The sequence below is a fragment of the Dendrobates tinctorius genome, unplaced genomic scaffold (genome assembly GCF_039654945.1).
Source record: "Dendrobates tinctorius isolate UK_male_01 unplaced genomic scaffold, ASM3965494v1 ptg000016l, whole genome shotgun sequence".
Classification (NCBI taxonomy): Eukaryota; Metazoa; Chordata; class Amphibia; order Anura; family Dendrobatidae; genus Dendrobates; species Dendrobates tinctorius.
In genome coordinates, this window is record NW_027361684.1 from 21,458,003 (window position 1) to 21,481,646 (window position 23,644).

The 23,644-nt window shown below is 43.8% G+C and overlaps 1 long non-coding RNA gene across 1 annotated transcript; it reads left to right on the top strand.

Annotated features, from left to right (window-relative positions):
• The first annotated feature begins 638 nt into the window (after positions 1–638).
• Positions 639–23,111, top strand: LOC141078046 (uncharacterized). Its single transcript, XR_012227642.1, has 2 exons — positions 639–872; positions 20,093–23,111. It is a non-coding gene; the product is annotated as an uncharacterized lncRNA (long non-coding RNA).
• Positions 23,112–23,644: the final 533 nt, after the last annotated feature.

Genomic DNA, 23,644 nt, shown 5'->3' on the forward strand with positions numbered 1-23,644 from the left:
AGAGATTGGCCTATAGTTCTGTATCCTCTCGGGGTCTCCGCCCTACTTTGGAATCATGACAATTGTTGCCTCTAACATCTCCTTTGGGAAGGAACCCCGAGAGGATGCCAGACCAAAGACGGAAGCCAACTGTGGAGCTAAAATTTTTGAAAAGGATTTATAGTATTCCCCAGAGAAGCCATCCGGCCCTGGTGATTTTTGGGACTGCAGTTTCTTGATAACGTCAACTATTTCACTCTCTGTAAAAGGGCTATTGACATAATTCAAGTCCAGCTCATCAACTCTTGGTAAATCGATACTCTGTAGAAAAGAATCCACAAAATTCGAGTTAACCACCGGTGTTTGGGGGTCATCTTTCAGGTTATAAAGATTTTTAAAGAAATCTGCAAACGAGTTGACAATGTCCCTAGGGTGAATTTTGGGATCACCCGAGGGAGATACAATCTTAATTATCCTTTTTTTGATTCTTTCTCTTTTTAATTTCCTCATCATAAACTTGGTAGGCTTGTTGAGAGATGTATACGATTTATACCTAGATGCTTTGATGGCTGCATCGTATTCCTGGTAGATTTCAGATCTCAGACTCTGTCTAAGTCTCAAAATCTCAGCCTGGATGGTTTGGGAAGGAACTTTCAAGTTGGTTTGTTTTTTTTCTAGATCATTAATTTGGGCCTGTAGGTTTGTAATTTTTTCCCTATTTCTCTTCTTATGTTTAGAGAGGATCTGGAGTTCAGTTTTGACTGAAATACATTGTGGATCTATGCTGCATTAGCAGAGCCCCAGAGGTGCCGAAACAGCAGGACCCCTCCTCCTCTCAGCAAGTGACTCCATTTTAAATACTGCACCTGACAAGGAATTTATCTATGAGTGTTGTGAGCATTTTATCAGAATTTTATAATGCTTTGTTTGTGCATTGTTTTTTTGTTTCCAGGAAAATGTTTAGCATTTCTTCCTAAAGCAACAATACTCTATATGTGGTCAGAATCTCCTGTTTGATAGCACAGCAGGGCTCAGAAAGAAATAAATGTTGTTTGGCTTTTCAAACGCAAATTTGGCTGTAACAAACTGTGGGCTCCAACTATAGAGTCCACAAGGTGCCCAAATATTAGAAACCCCCCAAAGTGACCCCATCAAAGACATTATCCCCATTAGGGAGTTCTTGTAAGGGTGTAATGAGCATTTTACTCTACAGGTGTTTTTACCATTTTCTTTACTATTTAGTTTGTTGAAAATGAAAAATGTAATTTGTTACAATAAAAAGTAGATTTAGCTCAACATTTTTTAGATCATTGGCTTTTATGGCAGAGATTTTCCTGTAGTCCTTTATGGGAGTGCCAGAACTACAGAAAAATATGACCTCCTTCAGGTACTGTATTTTTCCGACCATGAGACGCACTTTTTTCCCCCAAAATTTTGGGGGAAAGTGGGGGGTGCATCTTATGGTCGCAATACACGGTCTAACCTGGTGGCAGCGGGTGGGGCTCTGCGGTGCGGTGGTGGCAGTGGGCGGCGCTCTGCGGTGCGGTGGTGGCAGCGGGCGGCGCTCTGCGGTGCGGTGGTGGCAGTGGGCTGTGCTCCGGTGCAGGGGTGGCGGCTCCGCCGGCATTTCTTCGCAGCCTGGAGGCCCCCGCAGTTCCCTTGCTGGTCGCCGCCATGTTGCCGTGGCCTCCGGGAGCATGGACGCCGGGAAGATGGCCGCCGGTCCGGGGACTGCGCATGCGCAGTTTCAGATCTCGTCCCGAGATCTCGTTGCCGAGATTTGAATCTCGTCCCCCGAGGTCTCGGGACGAGATCTGATCCTGCGCATGCGCCGTCCCCGGACCGGTGGCCATCTTGCCGGCGTCATTGCTCCTGGAGGCCACTGCAACATGGCGGCGGCCAGCAAGGGAACTGCGGGGGCCTCCGGGCTGCGAAGAAATGCCGGCGGAGCCGCGGCCCCTGCACCGGAGCACAGCCCGCTGCCACCACCGCACCGCAGAGCGCCGCCCGCTGCCACCACCGCAGAGCCCACCTGCCCCAGCACTGCTGCCCCTGCCCCAGCGCAGCTGCCCATGCCCCAGCACTGCTGCCCCTGCCCCAGCACTGCTGCCCCTGCCCCAGCACAGCTGCCCCAGCCCCAGCATAGCTGCCCCAGCCCTAGCACAGCTGCCACCACCGCAGAGCCCATCTGCCCCCAGCACTGCTGCCCCAGCCCCAGCACTGCTGCCCCAGCACAGCTGCCCCTGCCCCAGCACGGCTGCCACCACCGCAGAGCCCACCTGCCCCAGCACTGCTGCCCCAGCAGAGCTGCCCCTGCCCCAGCACAGCTGCCCCAGCACAGCTGCCCCTACCCCAGCGCAGCTGCCCCAGCACAAACAACCTGCCCCAGCACAGAGCTGCCGCCACTGCACGAGCCTGGACCACTGAATGACCCCTGTGACTACTTCTCCACCTGTGCCGGATCCCTTCCCAGGTAAGCTGAATTCGGACTGTAAGACGGACCCCCATTTGACAAATTATTTTTTCCCCCCTATTTTCCAACTGAAAACTGGGGTGCGTCTTATGGTCCGGTGCGTCTTATAGTCCGAAAAATACGGTATTTCCTGTATGAGTATAATGACTATTTTGATGTCTAGGGGTAAGGTTTCTCCTTGTGTAGAGTGACATACCAGCTCTGGCTTGTCAAGGTAAGGAGGCTTATTCGCCGTGCAATGCTCCTCTGGGAAATTTAATATGCAAATTGCCTCTTCAGAGAAAAAGAGGACTTGAACTCGATAGCGCCACCTGTTGGTAGTAGCAATCCTACAAGTCACAATCAACCCTTTCACGACTCTTGTAATATGACTTAGGATAAAAGCTAATTTTGATGTCATCTTCATTTTCCAGAAATTAATGTTCAGTGAATATTGCAAAGTCAAAATTACAAATATGCCATTTTAGTTCACATAGTGCCTAGCTTATGCTTCTAGTGACATTAATCCCATAAATTGTTAAACAAGAATCTGACAGCAGAATTACGACCTCCAAACTATACATACAATGCTCAGTAGAAATGAGTACAACTCATTTCAAAATTAAGATTAGTTAAAGCAAATTGAATACAACCAATGTCAAAAACAAATGCATCTAGTATTTTGTATGACCTCCATGATTTTAATTATTATTATTATTATTATTTATATAGCGCCATTAATTCCATAGTGCTGTACATGAGAAGGGGGGGTTACATGCAAAGTTATAGATATCATTAACAGTAAACAAATTTACAATGACTGACTGGTACAGAGGGGAGAGGACCCTGTCCTTGCAGACTTACATTCTATGGGATAGTGGGGAAGAGACAGAAGGTCGGGGGTGCAGCAGCTCTGGTGGTGATGAGGCGGCAGCTCAGGCGGTGGTGAGGCGGCAGAATGGTCATTGCACGCTGTAAGCTTTCCTGAAAAGATGGGTTTTCAGGTTCTGTTTGAAGGATCCGAGGGTGGTGGATAATCGGACTTGTTGAGGAATGGCATTCCAGAGGATAGGGGATATTCGGGAGAAATCTTGGAGGCGGTTGTGTGAGGATCGAATAAGTGTGGAGGAGGGTAGGAGGTCTTGGGAGGATCGAAGATTACGTGAGGGAAGATATTGGGAGATTAGTTCAGAGATATAGGGAGGGGAAAGGTTGTGGATGGCTTTGTAGGTCAGTGTTAGTAGTTTGAACTGGATTCGTTGGGGAATTGGGAGCCAATGGAGGGATTTGCAGAGGGGGAAGACGGGAGTAGCGAGGATAGAGGTGGATTAGTCGGGCAGCAGAATTGAGGACAGACTGGAGTGGTACAAGAGAGTAAGCAGAGAGGCCACAGAGGAGAGTGTTGCAGTAGTCAAGACGGGAGATGATGAGGGCATGTATAAGAGTTTTAGTAGATTGAGGACTGAGGAAGGGGCGGATTCTAGAAATATTTTTGAGTTGGAGGCGATAGGAGGTGGCAAGAGATTGGACGTGTGGTTGGAAGGACAGGGCAGAGTCGAGAGTTACTCCGAGGCAGCGGATTTCAGGTGCGGGAGAGAGCGTGATGCCATTTACCATAATAGATAGATCGGGTAGGGAAGATACGTGAGATGGGCTAAAGATAATGAGTTCAGTTTTGTCTACGTTGAGTTTTAGGAAGCGAGAGGTGAAAAAGGAGGATATGGCTGATAGACACTCCGGGATTCTGGACAGCAGAGAGGTGACATCTGGGCCACAGAGGTAGATCTGAGTGTCATCTGCATACAGGTGGTACTGGAAGCCATGGGACTTTATGAGTTGTCCTAGGCCAAGAGTATAGATGGAAAAAAGTAGGGGCCCCAGGACAGAGCCTTGGGGGACTCCAACACAGAGGGGGCAGGATGAGGAGGTAGTGAAGGAGTGGGAAACGCTGAATGTGCGGTCAGAAAGGTATGAGGAAATCCAGGACAGGGCAAGGTCTTTGATGCCAGGGGAAGAATCTGTAGCAGTAGGCAGTGGTCAACTGTGTCAAAGGCAGAGGAGAGGTCAAGAAGGAAGAGGATGGAGAACTGTCTGTTAGCTTTGGCTGTAAGTCATTAGTAATTTTGGTCAGGGCAGTTTCAGTGGAGTGGTGGGGGCGGAAGCCAGATTGCAGGATGTCAAGGAGGGAGTTAGATGAGTGGTGGGAGGAAAGTTGAGCATGGACATGCTGTTCAAGGAGTTTGGAAGCAAACGGGAGCAGTGATATGGGGCGATAGCTGGACATAGCAGTTGGGTCAAGGTTTGATTTTTTTGAGGATGGTGTTATGGTGGCATGTTTGAAGGCAGAGGGGAAGGTACCAGAAGTTATGGATAGGTTGAAGAGATGGGTTAGGGCTGGAATGATCATGTTAGTGAGGTTGGGGAGCAGGTGGGAAGGGATGGGGTCAAGTGCACAGGTGGTGAGGCGTGATTTGGAAAGGAGGTGAGTAAGCTCTCCTTCAGTGATGTTGGAGAGGGAGGTTATTAGGGAAGGGCAGAGGTCTGGTATATGGAGTGGTTGGGGTGGTGGAACTGTAAAGGTTTGCCTTGTTTGGTCAATCTTGCTTTTGAAGTAGGTGGAAAAGTCCTCAGCAGAGATGAGAGGAGTTGGAGGTGGCAGTGGTGGGCGGAGGAGAGAGTTGAATGTGCTGAACAGTTTTGGGTTCTGGGATAATGAAGATGCAAGGTTTGTGAAATAGGTCTGTTTAGCAGAGGTGATGGCTGATTTTAAGGCAAGTGTAGCTTGTTTGAAAGCAGTGAAGTTGTCCGGCAGGCGTGTTTTCTTCCAATGCCATCACCTTGTATGGTGGTCAAGAGAAGGACATCCCTCTTGTCCTTGAACTTGACCACCCACCAGTAGGTGGTCACTACATTGGTCTCTGCTGTCACCCCTTCTGAGAATCTGCCCAAGTAGCATTTTCGGGAGGCCTCTCTGATTTTTGTGGACAGTACCACAGGCTACCTTACCTCGCGCAGAGAGGGATTTGAAGAGTGGGTTGCTGGTATAAAAGTTATCAGTGTAGAGGTGATAACCTTTATTCAGCTGTGGGTGCACCAAATCCTGCACAATTTTCCCACTCACTCCCAGGACAGGGGGACATTCAGGGGGTTTAGTCCTGGTGTCCTTTCCTTCGTAAACTCTAAACCTGTGGGTGTACCCTGATGTACTCTCATACAGCTTATAGAGTTTGATTCCGTACCTCACCCTCTTGCTGAGCAGGTATTGAGAGAATCTGAGCCTTCCCTTAAAATGAACTAAGGACTCATCCAAGCAGATGTCACTTTGGGGCACGTACACTTCAGCAAACTTTTTGTTGAAGTGTTCTATGACCGGCCGAACTTTGACCAGACGGTCAAAGTTAGGGTCATCTCGTAGGGGACACTGCATTATCGGTATAATGCAGGAATTTGTGGATGGCCTCAAAACACATTCGGGCCATGACCCCATAAAGAAATGTGGGACCCTGTCCATCACTATTAGTGTCAGAGGCAAGGAAAGCATATGCCTACTCCACTAAATAGTGCTGTTGGGACGAACGTGACGGGTGGGACCTTTTTATGAATATGGTGCTTGTGTGAAGTACTTTATTTTTAACTGTTTGTGTGTGGGGGATACTGTTTGGTGCAAACTTGTCTGAAAAGAAAAAGCTAAAAGAAAAAAGCAAATAGGGAGAAAAAAATGCCTGTAAAAAGAAAAGTGTAAAACAGTAGGTACGAGCTCTGATAAGTAAACTGTTTCATTTCTCAAAGTTCGGTGGCTGCTGTATGTGCGCACGGAGGTGGCACAAGGGAAGGGTGAGGGAAAAAAAATAAATCAGCAGGCACGAGCCCTGATAAGTGAACTGCGCCACTTATCAAAGTTCAGCGGCTAATGGATGTGCGCACGGAGGTGGCGCAAAGGGGGGTGAGAGAGAAAGCGAGCACGAGTGTTGATCGGTGAACTGCGTCACCAATCAACGTTCGACGGCTGCTAAATGTGCGCACAGAGGTGGCGCAAAGGGGGGGTGGAGGGGGTAAAAGAGGTGGAAAGGGATGGGGGGATTGGGGTGGATGAAAAGATATCGGGCAGGGATCAAGGATCAAAACACGGTTGTAGTCCCTCTTCTGTCTTGTCCTCTTTCTTCTTTTTTCAGCAGGGATTTTGGTGTCACAGACTTCTGTGGCACCACAAATCCCAGCATAGCAGGAGATCCAGCAACTAGTGTGAGAACATGCAGAGCAGTCACAGAGAGGTCACTGAGCGGTCATACCGCTGCTGTGACCTGTCATCGATCACACCAATCAGAGCTGGCCCTGGTGACGCCGGTGTTGCTAGGCACCAGCCTAAGATCGGCGCTCACAACTTCAATCCTAGGCAGGTCACTGGCAGGGCACAGCGCAGTCACACCACGGCTGTGCCCTGTGATTGGCGCGATCGACGATTACATCGATAATGCCAATTAGCAGCTGCAGCCATGCCTGGCCTTTCCTAGGCACCTGCGTAGGATTGGTGCTCTTACAGCAATCATCGTTCGCGCCAATCTGAGGGGTTTTTGCCGATGCCTGGCATTGCCAGGCACCAGCCTAGGATCAAATACATCGGTACTTATCCTAGGCTAGGACATCACTATTTCAGCCAATCTGATTGACTGAAACAATAAGAGGCTGCGATTGGCTGTTCAGAATTGAACAGCCAGTTACAGCGATCTTGAGTGCGGGTGGGCGAGGACACCCCCCGGGATGCCGACACCATCTTCCATGAGGTAAGATGGCACCGGAATTTTAATGCAATCACCGCATCTTCAGTTGCGGTGGTCGCATTAAAGATACGACGTACTATACCATCCATGGTCAGACAGGCCCAGGTCACATGGATGGTATAGTACATTGGATGGCAGAAAGGGGTTAATTTACTTACCTTTTTTGCCCACAATCATTCCCTGGCTTAAGATGGCCACCACTGCACATGCATGCGTGTCGGCACTCTAGCTCACCCACATCCCCTAAGGCATCCACACGGAGCAGCGAAAGTCTCTGAGATTATAGAAAACTTTTCCTCGACCTGCGCTGTCATCGGGATTGCTGGAACTGACACAACCGCGACTGAAGCGCTGCGTATATAAAATCTTCATATCCCACACTTACTCACACAGCCCCTCCGAGGAAGCCAATGGGAAGAGAGTGTTGGGCATACGGAGGTGCACCAGGACATATTTGACACTATGGGTAAGCCCTTACTCTCATATAGTGGGTACGGAAAGTATTCAGACCCCTTAAAATTTTTCACTCTTTGTTTCATTGCATCCATTTGATAAATTCAAAAAAGTTCATTTTTTTCTCATTAACCCCTTCACCCCCAAGGGTGGTTTGCACGTTCATGACGGGCCAATTTTTACAATTCTGACCACTGTACATTTATGAGGTCATAACTCTGGAATGCTTCCATGGATCCCGGTGATTTTGACATTGTTTTCTCATGACATATTGTACTTCATGTTAGTGGTAAAATTTCATTCAAATAACTTGCGTTTATTTGTGAGAAAAACGGAAATTTGGCGAAAATTTTGAAAATTTCGCAATTTTCCAACTTTGAATTTTTATGCCCTTAAATCACATAGATACGGCACACAAAAAACTTAATAACTAACATTTCCCACATGTTTACTTTACATCAGCACAATTTTGGAACCAAAATTTTTTTTTGTTAGGAAGTTATAAGGGTTAAAAGTTGACCAGCGATTTCTCATTTTTACAACACCATTTTATTTTTAGGACAACATCACATTTGAAGCCACTTTGTGGGGTCTATGTGATAGAAAATACCCAAAAGTGACACCATTCTAAAAACTGCACCCCTTAAGGTGCTCAAAACCACATTCAAGAAGTTTATTAACCCTTTAGGTGCGTCACAGGAATTTTTTTGAATATTTAAAAAAAATGAACATCTAACTTTTTTTCACAAAAAAAATACTTCAGGTTCAATTTTTTTTATTTTACCAAGGGTAACAGGAGAAATTGGACTGCAAAAGTTATTGTGCAATTTGTCCTGAGTATGCTGATACCTGATATGTGGGGGGAAACGACTGTTTCGGCGCATGGCAGAGCTCAGAATGGAAGGAGCGCCGTTTGACTTTTTCAATGCAAAATTGGCTGGAATTCAGATCGGACGCCATGTCATGTTTGGAGAGTTCCTGATGTACCTAAACAGTGGAAACCCCCTACAAGTGACCCCATTTTGGAAACTAGACCCCCCAAGGAACTTATCTAGATATGTGGTGAGAAATTTAAACCCACAAGGGCTTTACAGAAGTTTATAACGTACAGCGGTACAATTAAAAAATCATATTTTTTCCACAAAAATGATCTTTTCACCCCAATTTTTATTTTCCCAAGGGTAACAGGACCCTAAAAGTTATTGTGCAATTTGTCCTGAGTACGCTGATACCCCACATGTGGGGATAAACCACTATTTGGGAGCATGGCAGAGCTCGGAAGGGAAGCAGCGCCATTTGACGTTTTTGGCTGGAATTGAGATCAGACACCATGTCGCGATTGGAAAACCCCTGATGTACCTAAACAGTGGAACCCCCCCACAAATCACACCATTTTGTAAACTAGACCCCCCAAGGAACTTATCTAGATGTGTGGTGAGCACTTTGAACCCCGCAGTGCTTCACAGAAGTTTATAACGCCCGGGCGTGAAAATAAAAAATTTGTATTTTTTCCACAAACATGATCTTTTAGTCACCATTTTTTTTATTTTCCCAAGGGTACCAGGAGAAATTGGACCCCAAAAGTTGTTGTCCAATTTGTCTTGAGTATGCTGATACCCCATATGTGGGAGAAAACTACTGTATGGGCACACGTCGGGGCTCGGAAGGGAAGTAGTGACGTTTTGGAATGCAGACTTTGATGGAATGGCCTGCGGGTGTCATGTTGCCTTTGGAGAGCCCCTAATGTACCTAAACAGTGGAAAACCCCCACAAATGACCCCATTTTGAAAACTAGACCCCCTAAGGAACCTATCTAGATGTGAGGTGGGCACTTTGAACCCCCAAGGGCTTCACAGAAGTTTATAATGCCAGGGCATGAAAATAAAAAAATCGTATTTTTTCCACAAACATGATCAATTAGTCCCCAATTTTTTTATTTTCCCAAGGGTAACAGGAGAAATTGAACCCCAAAAGTTGTTGTCCAATTTGTCCTGAGTATGCTGACACCCCATATGTGGGAGAAAACTACTGTATGGACACACGTCGGGGCTCGGAAGGGAAGTAGTGACGTTTTGGAATGCAGACTTTGAGGGAATGGTCTGCGGGTGTCATGTTGCCTTTGGAGAGCCCCTAATGTACCTAAACAGTGGAAACCTCCCACAAATGACCCCATTTTGGAAACGAGACCCCCTAAGGAACTTATCTAGATGTGTGGTGAGCACTTTGAACCCCCGAGTGCTTCACAGAAGTTTATAACGCTCGGACGTGAAAATAAAAAAATCATTTTTTTCCACAAAAATGATATTTTTGTCCCCAATTTTTTATTTTCCTAAGGGTAACAGGAGAAACTGGACCCCAAAAATTGTTTTGCAATTTGTCCTGAGTAGGCTGATACCCTACATGTGGGGGTAAAACACTGTTTGGGCGCATGGCAGAGCTTGGAAGGGAAGGAGCACCATTTGACTTTTTCAACTCAGAATTGGCTGGAATTGAGATCAGATGCCATGTTGCATTTGGAGAGCCCCTGATGTGCCCAAACAGTGGAAACCCCCAATTCTAACTCCAACCCGAACCCCAACACACCCCTAACCCTAATCTCAGCCCTAGCCCTAACACTAGCCCTAACCCTAACCCTAGCCCTAACCCTAACCCTAGCCCTAACCTAACCCTAGCCCTAACCCTAGCCCTAACCCTAACCCTAATGGAAAAATGGAAATAAATACATTTTTTTTATTTTATTATTTTTCCCTAACTAAGGGGGTGATAACGGGGGGTTTGATTTACTATTTAAGGCGGTTTTTATATTTGGCAGCTTTTTATTGTAAAAATAGTTTTTGCATCACCACATATTGAGAGCTATAATTTTTCCGTATTTTGACCCACCGAGTCATGTGAGGTCTTATTTTTTGCGGGACGAGTTGACGTTTTTATTGGTACCATTTTCGGGCACGTGACATTTTTTGATCGCTTTTTATTCCGATTTTTGGGACGCAGAATGAACAAAAACCAGCGTTTCATGAATTTCTTTTGTGGGGGTGCGTTTACACCGTTCTGCGTGCAGTAAAATTGATACAGCGGTTTTATTCCTCGGGTCAGTACGGTTACAGCGATACCTCATTTAGGTCTTTTTTTATGTTTTGTCGGTTTTATGCAATGAAAACTTTTATATAAAAAAGAATTATTTTTGCATCGCTTTATTCTGCGAGCTATAACTTTTTTATTTTTTCGCTGATGGTGCTGTGTGGCAGCTCGTTTTTTGCGGGACAAGATGACATTTTCAGCGGTACCATGGATATTTATATGCGTCTTTTTGATCGCGCGTTATTACACTTTTTGTTTGGCGGTATGATAATAAATCGTTATTTTTTGCTTCGTTTTTTATTTTTATTTTTTAAGTGGTTCGCTAAAGGGGTTAACTAATGGGACAGTTTTATAGGGCGGGTCGTTACGGTCGCGGTGATACCTAATATGTGTACTTTTATTGTTTGTTTTTTTTTATTTCCAAAAAATGGATTTATTTGGGGGAATATTTTTTTTTTTTTCTAATTTATTTGGCGATTTTTTTTAAAAATTATTTTAACACTTTTTTTTTTTTTTAACTTTATTAAATAGTCCCAGATGGGACATCACTGTCCTGTGACAGATCGCTGATCTGTCACATCACAGATCACTGTGACAGATCAGCGATCTGTCACAGGCAGTGCAGAAGGCTTCCTCATGCCTGCGCTTTGCAGGCACTGAGGAAGCCCGCTTCCTGCAGGCCCCCGTCGCCATCTTGGATTCGGGGGCCTGCAGGAAAGGAGCCCCCGGCAGCAGCGCTGCACATTGCGCTGCCGTGGGGGGCTCAGGGAAGCACGGAGGGAGCCCCCTCCCTGCTGATGCTTCCCTTTAACCCCCGGTACACCACGATCATGTTTGATCGCGGTGTGCAAGGGGTTAACGTGTCGGGGGTGGTCCGTGACCACCCCTGACACATTGTGCCGGGTGTCAGCTGTGATAATCAGCTGACACCCGGCCGCGATCAGCAGCGCTCACCACGTGGGCGCCGCTGATCGCGGTAGACGTACTATCCCGTCCATGGGCATAGGGGCCCGGGTCCCATGGACAGGATAGTACGTCGGATGTCAGGAAGGGGTTAATGTACACTCTGTACCCCATCTTGACTGGAAAAAAAACAAATGTAGAAATTTTTTCTAAATTATTAAAAAAGAAAATCTGAAATATCACATGGTCATAAGTATTCAGACCCTTTGCTCAGACACTCCTATTTAAGTCACATGTTGTCCATTTCCTTGTGATCCTCCTTGAGATGGTTCTACTCCTTCATTGGAGTCAAGCTGTGTTTAATTAAACTGATAGGACTTGATTTGTAAAGGCACACACCTGTCTATATAAGACCTCACAGCTCACAGTGCATCTCAGACCAAATGAGAATCATGAAATCAAAGGAACTGTCCAAGGAGCTCAGAGACAGAATTGTGGTGAGGCACATATCTGGCCAAGGTTACAAAAGAATTTCTGCTGTACTCAAGGTTCCTAAGAGCACAGTGGCTTCCATAATCCTTAAATGGAAGAAGTTTGGGACCACCAGAAGTCTTCCAGGTCCCATCCAGCCAAACTGAGCAAATCGTGGGAGAAGAGCCTTAGTGAGAGAGTTAAAGAAGAACCCTAAGATCATTGTGGCTGAGCTCCACAGATGCAGTAGGGAGATGGGAGAAAGTTCCACAAAGTCAACTCTCACTTCAGCCCTCCACTAGTTGGGCCTTTAAGGCAGAGTGGCCCGACAGAAGCCTCCCCTCAGTGCTAGACATATGAAAGTCTGAATAGAGTTTGCTAAAAAACACATGAAGGACTCCCAGACTATGAGAAATAAGATCCTCTGGTCTGATGAGATGAAGATAGAATTATCACCAAAAAGTTCTAAGTGGTATGTGTGGTGAAAACCAGGCACTGCTCATCACCTGCCCAATACAATTCCAAGAGTGAAACATGGTGGTGGCAGCATCAAGCTATGGGAGTGTTTTTTAGCTGCAGGGGCAGGACTGGTTGCAATTGAAGGAAACATGAATGCGGCCAAGTAAAGAGAGATCCTGGATGAAAACCTCTTTCAGCGTTCTCTGGACCTCAGACTTGGCTGAAGGTTCACCTTCCATCAAGACAGTGACCCTAAGCACACAGCTAAAATAACAAAGGAGCGGCTTCAGAACAACTCTGTGACCATTCTTGACGGTCCCAGCCAGAGCCCGGACCTAAACCCTATTGAGCATCTCTGGAGAGACCTGAAAATGGCTGTCTAGCAACGTTCACCATCCAACCTGATGGAACTGGAGAGGATCTGCAAGGAAGAATGGCAGAGGATCCCCAAATCCTGGTGTGAAAAACTTGTTGCATGATACCCAAGAAGACTCATCGCTGTACTAGCTCAAAAGGGTGCTTCTACTCAATACTGAGCAAAGGGTCTGAATACTTATGACCATGTGATATTTCAGTTTTTCTTTTTTATTAAATTTGTAAAAATGTCTACATTTCTGTTTTTTTTCAGTCAAGATGGGGTGCAGAGTGTACATTAATGAGAAAAAATGAACATTTTTGAATTTACCAAATGAAGCAAAGAGAGAAAAATTTAAAGGGGTTTGAATACTTTCAATACCCACTGTAAATACAGCTCTGGCAAAAATTAAGAGACCACTTCCAAATGTTCAGTTTCTCTGGTTTTTCTCTTTATAGATATATTTTTGAGTAAAATGTAAATTGTTATTTTAGTCTACAAACTTCTGACAACATGTCTCCGAATTTCCAAACAAATTTTGTATTTTTTTTCTGTCAAAGAAAAATGGTCAAAATTAAAAAAAGCAAAACAAAAAAAACATTGCTTTCAGACCTCAAATAATGCTAAGAAAGAAAGTTCATAATCATTTAGAAACAACAATACTAATGTTTTAACTCGGGAAGAGTTCTGAAATCAATATTTTGTGGAATAACCATGATTTTTTAAAAACATCTTTCATGCGTCTTGGCATGCTTTACACCAGTCTTTCACACTGCTTCTGGCTCAAAAATGTAAGCAGTTCTTCTTTGATGGCTTGTGACTATCCATCATCCTCTTTATTACATTCCACAGGTTTTCAATGGGGTTCAGGTCTGGAGAATGGGCTGCCTGTTATGATGGGTCACCGAGGAGGAAAAAAGCAAGACACGCTAAGTCTCAGAAACCCAGAGAGGTTGGTAACTATGCAGACTGCAGAGCCCTGATCTTAACACACAGCTAGAAGCAGTCATGGAGCGTGCCTACGGTGGTCCTGGACGCCTCGTCACAACTGGAGAGCTAAATAAGCCTAAAGTAAGAAAAGAGGAAAAATAAATCCCCAGAGCAGACCCCAAAGGAAAGACAGCCCCCCACATGTATTGACGGTGAAGCAAGATGAAAACACAAACAAAGGCAGAAAAATAGGCTGAGCAAACGATGGGGCCAAACTAACTAGAAAGGACAGGAAAGGAAAGATACTGTCTGCAATCTGCCAAAAAACCCTACCAAAAATAAAGTCCAACGCTTCTGATAACAAAATTAACCCTGAAGTCACTAGACTTCTCCCACTATATCAGCACTCTGGAATATTCTGAGACAGAGCAAAAAGAGCCAATCTAATAAAGGACAAAATGGCAAATTGGCAAATACAGATAAATAAGAGTGGAAATTCAGCACAGCCCAGCCGGGCTGGCTGACCACACAAAAACTGAGTTGACCAACAAGAGCAAGTGTGAACATTAGCAAAAAACAAACTTAACTTGAGATGACTGGAGCAGAGTTAAAGTCCAAGACCAGAGAAACAGACTGATCACCAGCAACAGGATAGGGCGTTGGCTGTCTTATATCCAGTCTGATACTCCGGAGATCCAATCACTATCCTCTTCGTCAGGAGGCAGACCATTACCAATTAAACTAACCTCACTACCTCCTGTCACTACCAGAGGGAGAACGGAAGGAGAACTCTCAGCTGGTGGAGCAAAAAATGAGCTTATAACAGCTGCCTATGACAGGGTTTTGATGTGGTGGTCTCTTAATTTTTGCCAGACCTGTATGTGGTCACTTTTCATCATAGTGGCTTTTGCATGCTTGGATATTATTACCCTGCTGACACTGTGATGGGATTACATCTATACATCTCTTGATCATGACTTTGCTGCCACCTTGTGGCTACACTACTAGACTACCTATCACTGTTTCTGTATTGGATACTGTCCGGCAATTTTGCTATCTACTATGGCTGCCAATGTATTGGTTGCTTCCCCCTATACTTTTTTGATCATTATATTCATTGTCCTTGGTGAGGTCTTATTTTTGCATCCTCACCACAGACCTGCTGGTTGTAATTATTCATTTATATGTTTGATATTTGTAATAAAATATGTAAAGTGCTCTCAGTGAGAGAAACAAAATAGGAATCTTGTGGGCATGATACCTTTTAATGGCTAACAAATAATAGTGAATGATGTTACAAAGCAAGCTTTTGGGACTGCTTACATCCCTTCATCAGGCTAATATAACAAAATATTTGAAGAAACCTTATTTATATACAGTTTAAAGCACATGCTGGTGTGATACGTGGATATTTGTAATACAATTTGATATGTTATACCTTCATATATCCTTGCTTTTTATTTTTGGAGACAGGCAATCACTCCATTTTAATGTAGGATCTGTCTATTTTGGGAGTTCCCCAATATAAATGTGGCACTATGGCCTCCCTTCATGTCCATGGCTTCAGGAATTATACAATTTCAAGTGTTCTGGCTGATAAGTAAAGGTTTACTGATCTTTTTGTAGCCTTCACTTTTCTTGTGTAAAGAAATTATTTTGTATCTCAGGCCTTGTAACATTTCTCTTCCATGTGGTGCCATTGCTGACAGCATGAAAAGAGGCTTTCATTGTTAAGTAACACTCTTAAGGGGGCTTCACACATAGCGATATCGCTAGCAATATCGCTAAAGCATCACTGATAAAGCGTCACCGATTTTGTGACGCAGCAGCGATATTGCTAGCGATATCGCTACATGTGACACTTACCTCCGACCTGCTCCCCCGCTGGCTATCGCTGATCGCGCGAGAACGTCCTGGGGTGTTTCTCGGCGGCGGCTTCATGCTGGCGCCAACGAGCGATGCATGGACGCGGGTGGAGGACTTCATCATTGCCGCGTCTGACAGGTAATGACCGCTGCTGCGTCGCTGCATCGCTGGTGAGATCTGCCTGTTTGGCAGCTCACTAGCAACCATTTAGCGATGCACCAGGGATCCTGAGCGGGTCGTATCGTTGTCGGGATCGCTGGTGCATCGCTAAATGTAACGGGGCCCTTATAGTCAACTGTCTGCTGTACTCCTGTTTAATGAATAATTAGACTTACCTGTGGTTGAATTCTTGTTGCATAGAATTTTGTAGTCTAAACCAGTGTTCCCCAACTCCAGTCATCAAGGCCCACCAACAGGTCATGTTTTCAGGATTTCCTTAGTATTGCTCTGGTGATAATTCCATCACCTGTGCAATACAAAGGAAATCCTGAAAACATGACCTGTTGGTGGGCATTGAGGACTGGAGTTGGGGAACACTGGTCTAAACTATAGAATTGCTCCTAAGACTGTCATTAAAGTGTACTCATTTTTGGTCTTGAATGAATTTGTTAGGAAAATTACTTTTTGGGGTGTGCAAAATAACAATTCTTGCCGCAATCAATGGCTCACATTTGTGGAAGTATTTTGGAGTATAGCATCCCTTAGAAAATGTTGATTCTGAAAGAAAACTAAAGGTTTTCTGACAAATCTGTTTGGGTGTAGTCATTTATGCTGATCACATTATGTGTATGTAGCTGTTTCAAAGATAAATCCAGCAATACCTTTGCCTAGACAATCAGTTCTTAAATTGATGTGCAAATAAGTTTGAAGGCATATTGTAGATCTAAAGGTACTGTCACACTTAGCGATGTACCAGTAATCCCAACCAGCGATATGACGCGGTCAGGATCGCTGGTGCATCGCTAAGTGGTCGCTAGTGAGCTGCCACACAGGCAGATCTCACCAGCGACATCGCAGGGGTTGGGGGTCGTTACTTACCTGTCAGACGCAGCGATCCTGACGTCCGCCCGCCCGCGTCCACGCGTCGCTCGTCGTCACAGCAGGAAGCTGACGATGAGAAAAGGTCTAGGACGTTCTCACGCGATCAGCGATAACCAGCGGGGGAGCCGGTCGGAGGTAAGTATCAGACATAGCGATATCGCTAGCAATATCGCTGCTATGTCACAAAAACCAGTGACATTATAGCGATATTGCTAGCGATATCGCTATGTGTAACAGGCCCTTAAAGAGCTGTAGATCTGAAGCCTCTATCACTGCAGCTCTATTCACTGCTTGTTCTTTTTGCATCCATATAGTCTGAGAAATGTACAATTTTTTATTTTTCCTGTGATAAAGCTGTGTAATAGCTTTTTTTTTGGTTTTTTTACTGGAAGAAATGAAGGTTTTTTGGCACCTTTTTGGTCTACGTAACATTTTTCCGTAGCAATTTGTCATTTTTTTTCACCATGTGGCAAAAGTTTTAAACAACTTTATTCTTTGGAGTCTTTATAATTACAGTGAAATCAGATTGCTAAACTTTTTTATGACATTTAAAAAAAAAATATATATATTTCTGCATTGCCATCTTTCGATACAGCTTTTTATTTTTTTTCATTAACATAGTTGTAATAGGACTTGTTTGGATGACAAGATTTTGAGTTTTTGATCACTTTTTATTGCATTTTTGTGTGTCACTGTGATGAAAAAGCTTTGTTTTAGGTGTGTTTTTTATTTTATTTGTTTTACTTTGTTCACTGAGTTAATTATCAAACAGTTTTATGTTTTGAGTCATTCCGGATGCTTCAGTATTGAGTATGTATATTTTTTTGTTAACTTTTGATTTTACATAATAATTGAATTTTTTTGTGATGAAATATTTTTCCTTTCTTTTTTCACACATTATTTAGTTTTTTGTTTTTTTTTACATTTATGCTTTTTTATTGAATTGAACTTTCTTTAGCCTGATAATTGGTCTAACACCCTGCAATATTAAAGTATTTCAGGATATTACACCTGTCAGTTGTACAATCTTGGGGGTCTGTTAGAACCAGTTTATGGCCCTACCTTCCCACTGCACCACTCATTTACAATGTCTGTCAGGAAAGGTTTAAAGTCACCAGACATCATTATAAAAGCTGCAAATATTATTAAATCTCTTATACCTAGTGAAGCTGGCATATTTACTTTGAAAATCCCTTAAAAAATCCCAATATTGATAATTTTTTAATAAAATCTGTTTTAATATTGGAAAGGAAAACTTTTATAAGGGATTATACAGCTTTTCTGATGTGGATTTTTAACATAAGTACACCATCCTCATCTAGTCTAAAATATTTATTTAATAATCCATGCAGTTTGTATTGTTAAATCTGGTGATAACTTCTTATACACCTTTTTGCTATTTTAAAATATTTTTGCAATATGGCTGGTACAGTCATTGAATGCCACCGTTGCCACATGTCATTTGTAAACTTTCTTCCCCCATAAATATTCTACTAGAAAAGTGAGTTGTGTTATTGGAATGTCAAACCATTTACGAACCACATCAACTCACCCACAAAGTGGCAGACCATGTAAAGTTTAGGATAACTGTATGCCGAGCATAATCTAATATATAAAGCTTAAGTGTGTGTATGTATGTACTGTATGTATGTATGTCCGGGATAGGCATCCGCACCGTCGTAGCTACAGCCACAAAATTTGGCACAGTCACAAGTCTGGACCCCGAGAGTGTCCTAAGCTATGTTATGAGGCGAAATTTTATCCCCGCGCATTCCAATTCACCAAACAATTTTGCCCCTATCTACATAAAGGGGAAAAGTGTGTGTATCAAGCCCCGCCCCTCATTATGATGTCATAATGGTTGCCATGGCGACGCTGATGTCATCATAGGTTGTAAGCCGCGCCACTCATTATGATGTCATAATGGTTGACTATGGGATGGAGGATGTGTGATCGGTATATGGGCAATGGACTATGGGATGGAGGATATGTATGATGGGTATATGGGCACGGGACTATGGGATGGAGGATGTGTGATGGGTATATGGGCACTGGACTATGGGATGGAGGATATGTATGATGGTTATATGGGCACGGGACTATGGGATGGCGGATATGTATGATGGGTATATGGGCACGGGACTATGGGATGGAGGATATGTATGATGGGTATATGGGCATGGGACTATGAGATGAAGGATGTGTGATGGGTATATGGGCACTCGACTTTGGGATGGCGAATATGTATGATGGGTATATGAGCATGGGACTATGGGATGGAGGATGTGTGATGGGTATATGGGCACGGGACTATGGGATGGAGGATGTGTGATGGGTATATGGGCACGGGACTATGGGATGGAGGATGTATGATGGGTATATGGGCACGGGACTATGGGATGGAGGATAATTATAATTTGTTATGACTAACCACAGTTAGTTACTATGCCTGGGCAGCGCCGGGCTCTTCAGCTAGTAGTGAATAAAAGTCACAAACACTCTGCTGACTTTATAAATGCAAAGTACAAACCTCCTCTGATATTAATATAGCACAATATATAGCATAATATAGCACAGCAGACAAACTGCTTCATGGCATTGCTTTCCATTACTGAGCACCTGCATTCAAGTCTTATATCACCAAGCACAATGTCAAGTGTCGGATGGAGTGGTGTAAAGTGACAAACAATAATCAGTGGTCAGATATCTATAAAATATTGTCCAAGAATTGGGACATATTACTAAGTGAACCAAGGGTGGCCTCTTACATCTCTCCGTCCCCTAAAGTAGTGGCGAGGAGAGCACGAAATTTGATAGATCAATTGTGCCATAGCCACTACCAACGTCCCAAAGTCAACACGGGTAGGGGCATTAAGATATATGGGACTTATCCATGTGGAGGGTGTAATGTAAGGGCAGCACGGTGGCTCAGTGGTTAGCGCTGCAGCCTTGCAGCGCTGGAGTCCTGGGTTCAAATCCCACCAAGGACAACTCCGTCCCCTAAAGTAGTGGCGAGGAGAGCACGAAATTGGAGTCCTGGGTTCAAATCCCACCAAGGACAACATCTGCAAGGAGTTTGTATGTTCTCCCCGTGTTTGCGTGGGTTTCCTCCGGGCACTCTGGTTTCCTCCCACACTCCAAAGACATAGCCCCATCGGGGACAGTGTTCAAAATATGTGCAAACTGTAAAGCGCTGCGGAATATGTCAGCGCTATATAAAAATAAAGATTATTATTAATGTATGCCAATTCATGATTGCACAAGATGGACTTGTCATTAGCTCCTTACCTGCACTGATTAGACCTAATGTTATTTTAATTGCAGGTCAAGGAACTTGGTATATCTACTCATCTGCAATTGTCCCAAACTTTATGTGGGTCAAACCACTCAAGAATTGAGAAGAATGTTTCAACAGCATGTCTAATATTTCCACTGCTAAGAAGGCTCTGGAGAAGGGCAAAACAATCTCTTCGGTGGCCTCACATTTCATGGATGTGCATATGGGAGTAGTACCAAAGGACTGAAAATCATAGGTTTGGAGATTGTTCACTCCAATATCAGAGGAGGAAATATCACCCTCAAATTATTGAGGTGTGAGTTTAAATGGATTTACAACTTACGGAACCTCTAACACGCCTGCCTAAATGAAGACCTCTTCTTCACAGGCTTTTGCAAGCAACTTTAATGATTTATATATACTTTTTCTGTTTTTTGACACCAACTACAACAAGTATACATAATAGTGTCCGTCCTGTCTATTGGAGGTTTATCCAATTAGGTCTTTATACTATTCTAGTTGTATTTGATTCTGTGGTTAAAACATGAATTATGTACAGTAATTAACATAAAAACCGTCTACTGTTATAATCTTTTGATATCGTTCAAATTTGTAGGATTCCCACTTGTCAACCTGCCCTTTATGGTGTTTAGTAGGGTGGCTATATCAATTTGGGTTCATCCTTTTGAAGGCATTGATTGGCACCAAATATAATTTTGAGATAGCAATTCTACATCATGGGGTCATCCCTTGTAGCCTGCTGGGCTACTTGCTATTACCCATACCCCCTGTAGGGGATGGGGGTGTCTTGTACTACTTTTTCAGACCATAAAACATGGGGTTGGATCATCCTTCCCTTGGTGTATGGATTTCTTGACCAATTGGTCCAATCTTGTAGGACAATTAACACCTTGGTGGGGATCCTTATGTCATTTTTAAATCGGTATATATGAGATGGGAAACTGTTTTCCACATTATTGTATGTCATCTTTGTGCTCCGATTATCTTGTGCACCATATATATTATGGTGTTGGGACCCTAGATTTTGTGGCCTCGCATTGTGCACATACTCTGTTCTAATTGTGGGCATCATTTTTTTGTACCGGTTTATGATCTGTTGGTAAAATAGTTAGGAATCTTATCATCATATTCTGCGTTTCTAACATCTTAACACTCACCTTTCTGGGTGTTTATGGACCACATGTAATTCACATCCACCTGTGAAAATTGTAGCGTATGTATGTTATATCCCCAAAAGATGACATGAATGGTTGGTTTAGTTGACCTCAAAATCTGGTCACACAGATATGAGGTTTTCTCAACTTGGTTGACACACATAACAATCTATATATAATTGCCTTAACTTGTCTGTCATCCACTTCCGTCTGGATGTCCCCGAATCCCAAAATCCACTGCGTCGCACCGAAAGTACGCCGACTGCATTTTGGTACACCCAAGAGATGCAACTCAGATCATGGACGCAGCTGCGATCCAAAACGCAGCTGAGATCCCGCTGGAGCTCGGATCCAGGACGCAGCTGCAATACCGACCGCCACTGGGATCCCAGCTGCCGCTCGGAACCAGGCCACTGCTGCGAAACCAACCGCCCCTGGGTTCTCAGTTGCCACTTGGATCCAGGCCACCGCTGCGATCATGAGGCTGTGAAAGGGGTGTAATGAGGGGGTATAACGAGAGGGATGTAATAAAGGGGTATAATGAGAGGGTGTAATGAGGGAGGAGAAATGAGAGGGATGCCGCCGCCGGACCCCCGCCAGGACCCACTGCCTGACAACACGCGCCGGATCCCGCCGCTGCCTGCCCACCCACCTCCATGCAGTCACAGCCGGCAGGAAAGACTGCAGCTTGAGGCCTGTGCTGGAAATTGGGTGCGGCCACCCTCTGGTGGCGCCACACAACATCTCCAGCACAGACCACAAAACACCGACTTTCTTGCCAGTTGTGACTGCACGGAAGTGGGTTGGCCGCCACCCCCAGTGCCACAAAGCTGCCCCCATTGTGATGTTACTGCCCTCCCAATGCGATAGCATCAGGCACACATCTAGTGTGTAAATATCTATCTAAAAATAAGATGGAAGCATGTGTATGATCTTGTGGTCATGGGACATCATACTGTGCAGGTGTATCAAATCATTTATTTATATAACAATGTTGTTCTGAGAAGCTCTGAGCAAACACTTCTACTTACTGTGTTGTATTGGGATCATTAATTCTCATTTATATTATGGTTATGACAATTTGGGAAAGTATAAATGAAAAAGTCCATACTTCAACATGAATGCTCTTCTTGGGGATCGTAAGTTATATGGTGGTGCTATTTTGGCTATAAGTTCCTTTTCTTTGTGACGACGTGCGTTGGGCTTGCATCTCAATGATTCTATGTGTCTATCTGTGAGCATGCCTATTTGGGTTGTATCCAGTCTAGTGGTAATGTATTTATTGCAAACTATGTGGGTGAATTAGGAGGGTTTTTTAGAACTTCTAGGATGCTAATGAGGCTCCTTCATCTATATATTATGTTATGTTATTATGGGGCGACAATGAATTCATTACACCTCATAACCCTCTGTATAAGGTTCTTTGCCCCCCCCCCTCTTTTTTTTTTTTTTTTGCTTGTTATATTTGGTGCCAATCTACACCCTCTCTCCAATATTTTTTTGCTATGAGAGGTTATCACGCCTTACAATACCACTCAGGTTCTATTTATAGAGAGACATTGGCTTCTCTTTCCATATCATTTGATATTTAAAAAATTGAAATCAATATACCATTTGTAGGTACTTTGGTACTAACACTCTTTCTGGATATGAGAGGATTCTTTGTCTTATTTAATACTACTTATGTTCTATTTATATAGAGATATTGGTTTCTCTCTTTATACCATTGGTTATTTAAAATCTAATATATTACCTGTAAGTGCTTTGGTGCTAGCTGTTGCTTTCTGTATGTATTTGTTACTTTTTTGTAACCACTTGTGTATTTTAAATGTTTTTAAAAATTCTGTGTGGTTTTGTGTGTCTCAATAAAATTTGATACTATTGTTGGTGATCCCTGCTTTTGGTATGTTTCTTGTTCTTGGTTGTTTTGTGAGTGGTGTAAAGCTACCACCACTGGACTCTGGAGCAGTGGAACTGTGTTCTCTGGAGTGATTTATAACTCTTCTCTTTATGGCAGTCTGATGGAAAAATCTGGGTTTGGGAAATGCCAATAGAATGTTACCTGTCAGAATCCATTGTGCTAACTGTAAAGTTTGGTAAAGGTCAAATAACGCGATTGGGTTGCTTTTCAGGAAAATCTTAATGCTTCATCATACCAAGACATTTTTGGATACTTTCAACTTTGTGGGAACAGTTTGAGGAAGGTCATTTTCTGTTCCATCATGGCTGACCTAATGCATTGTTGAGTAAGTTTGGTGTGGAAGAACTTGACTGGTAAGTGCAGAGCACCGATCTCAACTCCACTGAACACAGAATGGAGATTGTGAGACAGGACTTCTTTTCCAACCTCAGTGCCTAACAAATGTTCTTCTGGATGAATGCTCAAAAATTTTCAGACACATGCCAAAATCTTGTAAAAAGTCT